Source organism: Neolamprologus multifasciatus, chromosome 15 (genome assembly GCF_963576455.1).
Source record: "Neolamprologus multifasciatus chromosome 15, fNeoMul1.2, whole genome shotgun sequence".
NCBI classification, from domain to species: Eukaryota; Metazoa; Chordata; class Actinopteri; order Cichliformes; family Cichlidae; genus Neolamprologus; species Neolamprologus multifasciatus.
The window spans coordinates 2,827,037-2,837,089 of NC_140453.1; the positions used below are offsets into that span (position 1 = coordinate 2,827,037).

The following is a 10,053-nucleotide window of genomic DNA, read 5'->3' on the forward strand; positions in this document are numbered from 1 at the left end:
AAACAGCACTCAGAGGAGGTGGAATAGGGAAAACAGCAATTAGGCAAATTGTGCCAATGAGTTTAGATGAATTAGAAGGGATACTGAGAGCACCATTCAATGCGGATTTGACTCTCTAGGTGGCCATTAAATAGCACTAAATATCTACTGAACACCCATTAAAGGTTTACAACCATTTTATGCACTTTTCTATTTCTGCCAATTACTCATTTTATTTGAAGGTCCACTCAAATAATCATTCATAGTTGTAAAGCCTTCGTTTGAGAGATGAATTCCCAAATAGTCGAAGGACAACAAAGCGGCTTTGTGAAAAACACACAAATAAATAAAGTCCATCTACTGGGCTGGGTTGCCTTGCTGATTCCACGATGAGAGGAAATCCATGGAGGTGAGCCAGAGCATGCGTTTAGCCTCAGACGCTAGCCTGCTGTCTGTAAGGGCCTGCTGGGATCCTGATAAATATGACTAATTATCTGCCGCCACTCTCCTTTTCTCATTTGCGTATCTTTGGGGAATTGCAATCATAAACAGCTATTCAGAAAGACGTTACGATGGTGCTACTTCTTTTCCAAATCCCACCACTAGCACTCTTTTTCTAAATTTCCTTCAGTGAATACGTTTTTAACTTGTTCACATCACCCAACCCCAGATGAGAGCGGTACTGAATATTAACTAGCTCACTGGCCTTTGTACGCTACACCTGTACTCATCTAGTTCTGTTTGATTTTGCTCTGCAGAGCCAGGAATGATTCACATGGTGAAACCTTATACGTGTGTGTACTCTTCCAGCCCTTTGCCCTTGCAATTGTTTTGGCATTGGGCTGCCCACCAGACAAACGCATTGTCCAATCATGACAGTAGCACAGACCCATGCAACACAATAGGCCCTTTAACCACCTGCCCTGAATAGTTAATCTTGCTGCAGCAGGCAAGCTATTGAATTGTAGAAACTGATACCTATGCTAATGCACCGTGTACACATGCATGTGTGTCCCTGTGCAGGAGTGTACCTGACTGTGTCTCTCTGACAACGCTGGGTTGCCTGGCTGGACGACTGTCTTTGTCTTAAAAGTGCCTTTGTGAGACAGCAGAGAGGTTAAAAGGTTCTGTGTGGTGAAATCACCCTGAACGCTACTGCATCAACCCAAGCCACCAACTATAAAAGAGTGTTATGTGCTGTGTCCCTTGACTAAGCAAGGCTCAGTATGCCCGTGAAATCTGAGATGCCTGCCTGGTATAAAAAAAAAATGGCCGTGGACTCGATTCAATTAACATGAGTTATTGTGTGTGTGTGTGTGTGTGTTGCTTAACTGAGATATCAGGTGTCCCTATAGCCTGCAAACCATGGTTTTAACACTGAATGCTAACAATGCTAACATATTCTCTTTCAAGCAGTTATGGAGATATCATTGTGTTAAACACAGCTGGGGTTTTTTTTCACCTTTAATTGATTCTGACTTTAAAAACAACATTTGCCCACCATGACATTAACTACTCAACATTCGACTGACTATAAGCCCTGCTTAAAATCCAAATCTTTCCACCTCAAAGCTAAGCTAAATGAAGCTAACATAGTGCCAAGCTGAGTTTTACCCAGAATATGTTACTGACACTTTCCCTCGCAGGCTTGTTATGAAAGATGCCCTTCAGCTAACAGCATGCCTGAGAGCACCCAGCAGTCCTCACTCCACAGGGCAAAAAGGGAAAAATTAACAAGCTGTTTTGGGCTTCTTAATTAAGTACACTGTTTAACTAGCATAAACCCAAACCTGTTTTTTTTCCTGTTAAACAAATAGGAAGTCGCATAATTTCTAAATAGCTACCTTGCTCTGCTACAATAAGCACATATTTTCCGGGATATACACATTGAATTATTAAATAGTGCAGGATATGAGATGACCTGTATGGGATACCTTCACTGACTGCCCATAAATGATGCATTGACAGGTCCGGCTTCGGTGCAGCAGATTTATAGACATGTTTTGTAATGTAGCCGAGCCCCTATCACGCACTGGAGACCCCCTCAGCCCCCCGCTGTGCTCCCTGTCCATCACAAGCTGCAGCAGTCACAGCAGACGAGGGTATGCTGCATTAGAAGCGTGTCCGGACCTGCCAAGTCCACTGCTGGTAAGAGGAAGTGGGGCGCACGGAGCAGAAGGTGAATTTTAGGGTGAACCGGGAATAAAGTGAAGTCATTTAAAGCTTCAGTGCAAAACTTGAGAGCATAAACTTCAATCTGGCACCAGCAGGAACGGACACATTATGATTCTTTCCGCTCCCGCTGAACATCTGTGCAGGGCTCCAGATGTTGCAGTTAAGAAAAAAAATAGCCCAGTATTTAGAGTTTAGATGAGCAAATGGCCCCTAAATGCATCACGAAATCCAACGTGGGCTTCAGTAAACCAAACACCAGCCATAATTTAGAGCAAATAAGGTACAGAGACGGGATCAGCGTTAACTCTGCAGTCAGCTCAGAAACACAAGTTCTCGCAGAAATATTAAATTAGAGGGATGCTGTAGTCTCTGCTGAAAGCCCCGGTGGACATTTCAATTCCGCACGGCCGAGCTTTCACAATGTAAGTGCAACAGAAATGATGCTATCGATCACATGAGTAATTTCATCCCTTAATGGAATATTTTAAACCTTCAGATGATAGGAAAACATTTAAAACCTGCCAGAAACCCAACCCGCAAGCCCGCACGGATGAATAAAACAGCGGGCTACATGCCCCCCCCCCCCCCCCCCCAGCAGCGCTCAAGCTTTCCCTCTGCTTCTCGCACGGTGGCAGTCTGACTGTGGCTCGAGGGCTCACGAACCTTTGCTTTTGGAAATTACGAAGCGAAATTTGAACAGGACTCGTGGGTGAAGTTGTCGAGAAAACGGGAATAGTTCGGGGTAGTTTCCTCCTTCGCTGTTCTCTCCGACCGAGAGACGCGATTGGGTGAGCTAAAACTTTCCATCTCTACGCGCTTCGCTCATTCCCTACGAATTTGTTTGTTTTAAAAAGGAACAACAACAACAAATCAACTCTAATAAGTCCACGTTATCTCCCTCACGTCACACACCTACCCACTGTTTTAGTGTTAAACTGCGGGTGAGGGCTTTTCAAAATTCTAACGATCCAAGCCACTGCGCCTAATTCCTCATCTCAGCTCAAAGTCACATGAAATTCGCAGAATATTTTCAGAAAAACTTCAGAATCCCGCAACTTAAGCATCCTCACAGAAACAAATAACGTATTAAGATGGTAGTGGAGAGGGAGAGAATAAAATAAATAAAATAAAAATAAAACAGGACTAAACCAGTTTTAATCTGCTCCTACCTTTTTTTTTCCACGCAGAGACTCCGGACGGACAAAAGCCCCGTGCGTAAATATCGCAAATTATAGTAATCCAGACCAAAATCCCATCCACAAACCCGAGCCTTTCTTGATGAGAGTGTGCCGGGGGCGGTGGGATGCTGATGGTGGTGATGAGGCGGTTATTATAAGTGAGGCGCGGTGGAGGAAAAGGCAGTCGTGCTGCTTCCTCCGGCTCAGTGAACGCGCATCTCTCAGCTCTGCTTCACTCAGCGCTACTGTTGATGGGCCCCTGGATTTCTCCCACACTGACGATCTGACCCGCCTTCTTCAGAGTAATCAGCACAGTGGGTGGGGGGGGTTACTCCATTTGCAGAGACAACAGCCCCTCGGGACAAATTACCAATAGGGAAAATTATTTATTCCTTATTTTTAAGCTAGGCTTTTATGTAATACAGGCTGCTTGCGCGCTTAGGATACATTACGAGAAGCAAATTACGTACTGCAAACGTAGTGCATGGCATGCCCACCCAATACATACATTAGGTGTATATATATATATATATATATATATATATATATATATATATATATATATATGTGTGTGTGTTTTTAATACACACAATTCTAAATGTTCCTGGGGGCTGTTCCGGGCAGAAGGTTTGGTTTCTTTCAGTGCAGTTTTTCAAACCCAGGCGAAAAGAGAGCACCGAGTGAAAAATGTGACGTTTTGTTTTTAATTTTCACCATAGGGGTTTAGAGCTTAAATTCAGCACCTTGGACAGCACCCCCTGGTCTTGAGACAGCTACGGGCGACGTGCAAAATCCCAACGAGCCGCACCCTGGGCAGAGGGGAAATCTTTCGTTTTTTTGCGTGTTGCCTCAGCAGCTCTGATGCCAGGGTGCTGTCCAAGGTCCTGAAGGCTTGTCAGGCGTAAATGAGAGCGAAAAGAGAGAAAGCCTTTCAGACAAGAGAGGAAAACTAGAGAGATGACAGTTCGGCCTGTCACTGGCTCCTTTTATTGTAATCTAGTGTCTTTTCTACACACTATTGACACTACTAATTACACCTGCTACTAAGTAGTCATAATAGCAAGATATTATGCAGCTAGTAGTAGTGTGGATTTAACATGCTCAAACAGCTGTACTGGTTTGTGGCTCCACGGTGGAGTGGTTTACACTTTCACCTAACAAGCCAAAGATCCCTGGTTGGTTCCAGGAGACACGCATCCCTTTGGGGTTGCTTCAGGAAGGGCAACCTGTGGAAAAATCTGCTAAATAAAACATGCGTATCTGCCGGCTCTGGTGACCCCTTGTTAAACAAGGGAGCAGCTGAAAGAGGCTCTGTGTAGCTTTATTGGTTTGACATATTTTGGCTCTGTTTTTGGAAAATGTGATAAGGGGCTCTCCCATGAGGCCCTGCATGGGACCCAGGTGTTGCCAATACAGGTAATGATCCACAATGTTTCACTTTGTGCATTCTTCATTTGATAATGAATGTTTTGCAAGAGTAGTGCAACCTGACTCAACCTGTACACCACCAGCCATCATATTCTGTAGCATTTCTTCCACAGGTTTACAGTAGCTGCTGCTGTAGCTGTTTGGCCACCGTGCTTGGTGCTGCTTCTCCAAATCTCTGCAACTCAAATGGAGTTATGAACACTGGAGTTTTGGGAGTTTTTTATCATGATGTGGTACATGGATTGATTCTTATATAGTGCCTTACTACCTTGCTTGAGCACTCAAAGCTCTCTATACTACAAGTGTCACTCACCCACTGATGCACGCATTCATACAACACTTATTTCTATGCTTTTTATCTAACATTTACAATCCAGTGAATTTGGAATTTAGTCTCTTGTCTAAGAACATTTTAGCAAGCAGACTGAAGAAGCCAGGGATTGAACCATCCTCTTTCAGATTAGTAGATGACCTGCTCTACCTCCTGACCAAGCACTGACTCAGCACCATTCCATATTTCTAGCACATTTGCTGAAAAATCTCCCATGCTTGTTTGACAGGGCAGATATGGCAACGAGGGTGTTGCCATCCTGTAAGGGAATAGAAATGTTATATTTATCACAGGATAAATGAATCACTTGAATTCTATGACAAGGACCAAATAATAATAACAATAGTAAATAAGAAACATTAAATACAGCAAGACACTGGATTGGGTGAAAAACCCCCAAAGGGGATATTAAACAGTTGCATCAAAGTAAAACGTACATACTGAAAATTCCTCAGGGCGCGTGTTGCTGAAGGGCTCAGGGATCTCAAGTGCAGGTCTAGACTCAGGACCTACCTGAGAGTCTTCACCTAATCCCTTACACTGAACCATCAGGTCATTTTATACATATCTGGGCATCAGACCAAATTTAAACATGATAAGAACTTGCAGCCAGTGGAAGGAAGCTAAATCCAGAGATATGTGGTCTGTCTGTCTTTGGCACCTGCTCAAATCTTAGCTGTTGCACTGAGGAATAGCTCAAGGCATGAAAGTGGCTTTTGACACATGGCAGGACTGGAGGGAGATGAGCAGAAAAGCATCGGTGACCTTCTCTTATTCTGTGAAGAATAAAAGAACTTGGAGACACAAGTGAGATTTATGGATTTGTAGAGGTGGTAAAGAAAAAAACATGTATTTACAATTGTGTATGAGAGAACTGTGACACGATCGGAGATATATGAAACTTGCTCTATGCAAAGTAGCTCATAAAGGACCTATATGCCCCAATATGTTTTCAGCATTTTAGCTAAAGACATCTATAGTGATCAGCCATATTATTAAAACCATTCCCTGATATTGAGTAAGCTGACAATACCTTTGGCACATTTATATGCATATTTAGATCAAATCTTATGGTGTGAGTGACCTAAAAGAGTGCTGTATTTTGCACGATGGCATTAACATAAGGGACTCTGATGTCTGAACACACAGCACTAGTTGTAGCAAAGAGACGTTCTGTAACAAAGGCGAGGTGCTAGTCAAAGCAGCAGAAAGCCACAGACATGAACCCACTGGTAGAGAAGGTGAATTACGACTGCAGGACGAACAGCGTTAAATGAGGCACTGAAGTCTAATAGTAAATGAAACAATCTCCTGCTGCTGCTGTAAAATTGAGGCCATTTGTTACTTTGAATAGGGCTGCAAGGCTAAAACAACATCTGGGCCACTCTTGCTGCCCAGTTGCCACCGAGACCCTGACCTGGATAAAGTGAGAAAAGAAGGAAGGAATGATTGAATCGAATGGTTCCGGGATGAGTGCATCTCACCTATTTGCTCGATAAAATAAAGACCCCATAGAGCTTCAGCTAACCATTACCACCAAGATGGATATTATAAAATATGATTAAAGCGATTTTAATAAAGCCCATCCAGCAGACAGCTCTACACATTTTCCCCTTGTTAAACTCACCTATGAAACGTTGCTTTTTCCTGTGGTCTTTTTTGATTTGCGTCACATATTATTCTGTTATATTTTGCCAAACTGTCACCTGCAGGGGCTCGTCCAGGGGTTTCATATTAAAGAGAATGTATTGACACATTAATTAGGTCTTTGGGGTGATGAGAGATTAGCGATTCTCTCTTGGCTACAGTAGAGCTGAATCAAAGAGCAAACAGGCAGCGGACAGAGCTACATCCCTCGGGAATTAAAGGAAGATGGATTATGGAACATGCAAACAAACAATGCAAACAGAAGTGTTCATTCTACAAATACATTTCCTAGAATCAAAGATGGAAGTGCCTCGAGTGTCACGGGTTTCCCAGGCGGGGTTCTCTATCTTGCTGTCCCCTGTACCAAAAAAGCATAATAAATGAATTCTAACCATTGAATACTGTCTTCAAACCGAATTCAGCGCAAAAGCTTCTGGCATACTTTAATAACACCCCAGCCACTTGTTCTGAAATCTTGAAATGAATTTCCAGCTGCCACAACAACTGTTGTAATATTCACAATGTATTATATATGCCATGATGCAAAAAACGTATTAATCATGGATGAAGAATTCCCCTTCTGCATGGAGATGTTTTGGAAGCATGCTTAGTCATCACACAGAGAAAAGAAAAGCATCTTCTCAGATTTCTTTCTGTCCCTGACGAATCCCACATCTCTATTTTAATTTTTACCCTGGTTTATTCTGTGCGCTTTTCAGAGAACGGTTGTTTCTCCTGACACACACACACACACACACAAGCACACTCATGTCTGAAGAAAATGTATCTTTGCTTCCAGCGCTTTTACTGTCCAGCTTTCTTGCTAGATCAGTGGCCTCCTGGCTCGGCTAGCTGCCCCTATAAGTGGGAGACTCGGAGCGGAGTTTGATCCTTAGCTGACTTTTCCCTGCATGATACTAACTGCAGTCCGAAGTGCTAAGCCTCCACTTACCACCGATACAGCAGATGAGCTATGGACTTATTAGCCTTCAGTTTGCACGAGGCTTATACTTAAGCCACACAAAGATGACACTGTGCCACCGCTGTTCGTGTGCGTGTGTGTGCACCGTGCACGCTGAAAATATCCATTATCTTTATTTATTGTTCCTATTGCCTCATATTCATCTAATAACTGCTGCTCAGTAGTTTCAGATCATTAAATGTGGCAGAGAAGTGACACGTGGATATCTTTGTAGGGCAAACCTGGTCATTACAAAAGCTTGAAGAGTATCAAATCATATCATCTTCTATCATATCAAAGAAGACAGGAAAGATCACTGACAACAACTTACAACCTATGGGGGGCAATTATTCTTTGCAGCCATAGTTTTTTTTTTAAAGCAGTCTTTGAACCCACGCTCACAAAGAAGTTAGATAAGATGTGAAGCGATGCAACAGCATGCAAAATAATAAACCAAGGTTTTTTAAATTTCTGCTGAGCGAATGATACCGAGACAAACAGCCAACAAATCAAACCAGGCTGACAGCCATAAGGTCGTTTGTGCGGAAGCAGTAGATAAAGGTAACAGAGCACCTTTTAAGCTTGCAATTATATAAATATATATATAAATATTAAATGTTTTGTATTTAATGTGTCATAATATTTCATGGCAAATGTGCAAATACCTCACAAAATGTGCTTTCAGGCATGTTAGAGCCAAATTAGCCGTTTCACCTATTTCTATCTTTATGCTACGACAGAAGCTAAGCTAAGCTAAGACGATGCATCTGATTAAGTGGTGTGGATGTCTGTGCCGTTTCCACTAATGCTCTAAAACAAAACAAGCCACAACAAGCCTCCTGCCAGCGGGAGCCACCTGCCACAGTGCTATCAATAATCCACGAGGGTCCTAATAATGCTGCCACCTCCACGCTGAAGGTCACATGTTTCTCTCCCGCACACACATACAAAAATGACACGCACACAGCGATGCTGCTGATTGATCCTAATTGTACTTATTTTACCTCAAATCCCCGCTGCCTAAACATCTGCACGCTGACCATCCGGTCAGCAAAGAGGCTGTTAGCGGGTCAAAGTGATTACGCTATCAAGGACATCTATTAGAATCTAATTCGGCCAGGTTGGGTCCTCAAACAGTCCTAGCTAACCTCCTTAATGGACACTCATTTATCTCCTGTTGTTTGGGAACTGTTGCGTGCAAAGTCCACAGCTTTGGTGCTAAGCAGGATGGATGTGATATTTAGATCGATAAGTCCTGCTTATGGGGAAAAATGTGATGATATACAGATGATAAGAGGGTGATATTTCATTGTAAATGTCAGTCTAATGTAACCATCAATGCGCAGGCTGGGTGGGGGGTGGAAATGCATACACATCCGACTCTACACATATACAAACCCATCAGTATACTGTATATGCAGGAACTTATAGAACACGACACAAGAGGGCACGTCATCTATCACTCCCTCTCCCACTGTTGAGAATCTATTTGAATAATGAGGAGAAGCACCTGTCAGACTCTGTTATGTTGACACATGGACTGTAGTCCTAACACCTACATACATCTGAAGGGAGGGCGAGGGAGAGACAAAGACCAAGAGCACACTCACCGCACTGCAGGGTACCTGCATGTTTTTTTTAACCACATTCCTCGGAGCTTGAATAGACAATCACCGGAGAGGTGTTGGTGCCGTAATGCTGCATCAATCACTTCCCCCCCACCTTGAGAAATTGCGGCTCTCAGATCAGAAGAGTTTTGAGATGTGCCATTTGAAGAACACAAAGCACAACTCGAGCTTTTTGAGCAAATGTTTTTTGTTCAAAAGTCCTTCGTTGAGGCTTATTACAGTATTTCAAGTAGTCTTTCTGCTGCTCGGATGATTCCTGTGAAAACTGTGAGCTGTGAATTGTGTGAAAGCAAGTGCAACCCCATTAACCTCAGGTGGAAGCCCAGCGGAGCTTTCTGTGCCCTGTTTTACCGAGTAAATAGCTGTGTGTATAAGACAGTGGAAGAGTTTGAAAAGTTACTGCAGTAAAGCAAATCGAAATAATGTAACTTTTTACAAATCACAAAGGTTAGAACTCATAGCATCTGTGGAATAAATATGTAGGTTGTTTTTCCTTTATTAGCACGACTAAACTTTCCAACTTAAGGATTCAGTTTTGCCCGCACACAAACAGGAAGTACATGTTTTCAAACTGGAGGTGATATTTCATCACCTCCACCACAGATTTCAGGAACACTGATAAAATGAAAAATGTATTGGGTATCATGACGGCTGAAATGCTACAGTGCAGAGCTACATCCTGCAATGATTCTGCGCCGTGCAACTCGAACCGTTAATGTTACAGAA

At 42.9% G+C, this 10,053-nt stretch overlaps 1 protein-coding gene across 1 annotated transcript in view; it reads right to left on the reverse strand.

Annotated features, from left to right (window-relative positions):
* Positions 1–3,629, reverse strand: part of nrxn3b (neurexin 3b) — a 358,949-nt gene extending 355,320 nt beyond the window's left edge. Inside the window, 1 exon segment of the mRNA XM_085132129.1 lies at positions 3,324–3,629. The gene's annotated coding sequence lies outside the window, so the exon portion shown is untranslated.
* Between the last annotated feature and the right edge of the window lie 6,424 nt (positions 3,630–10,053).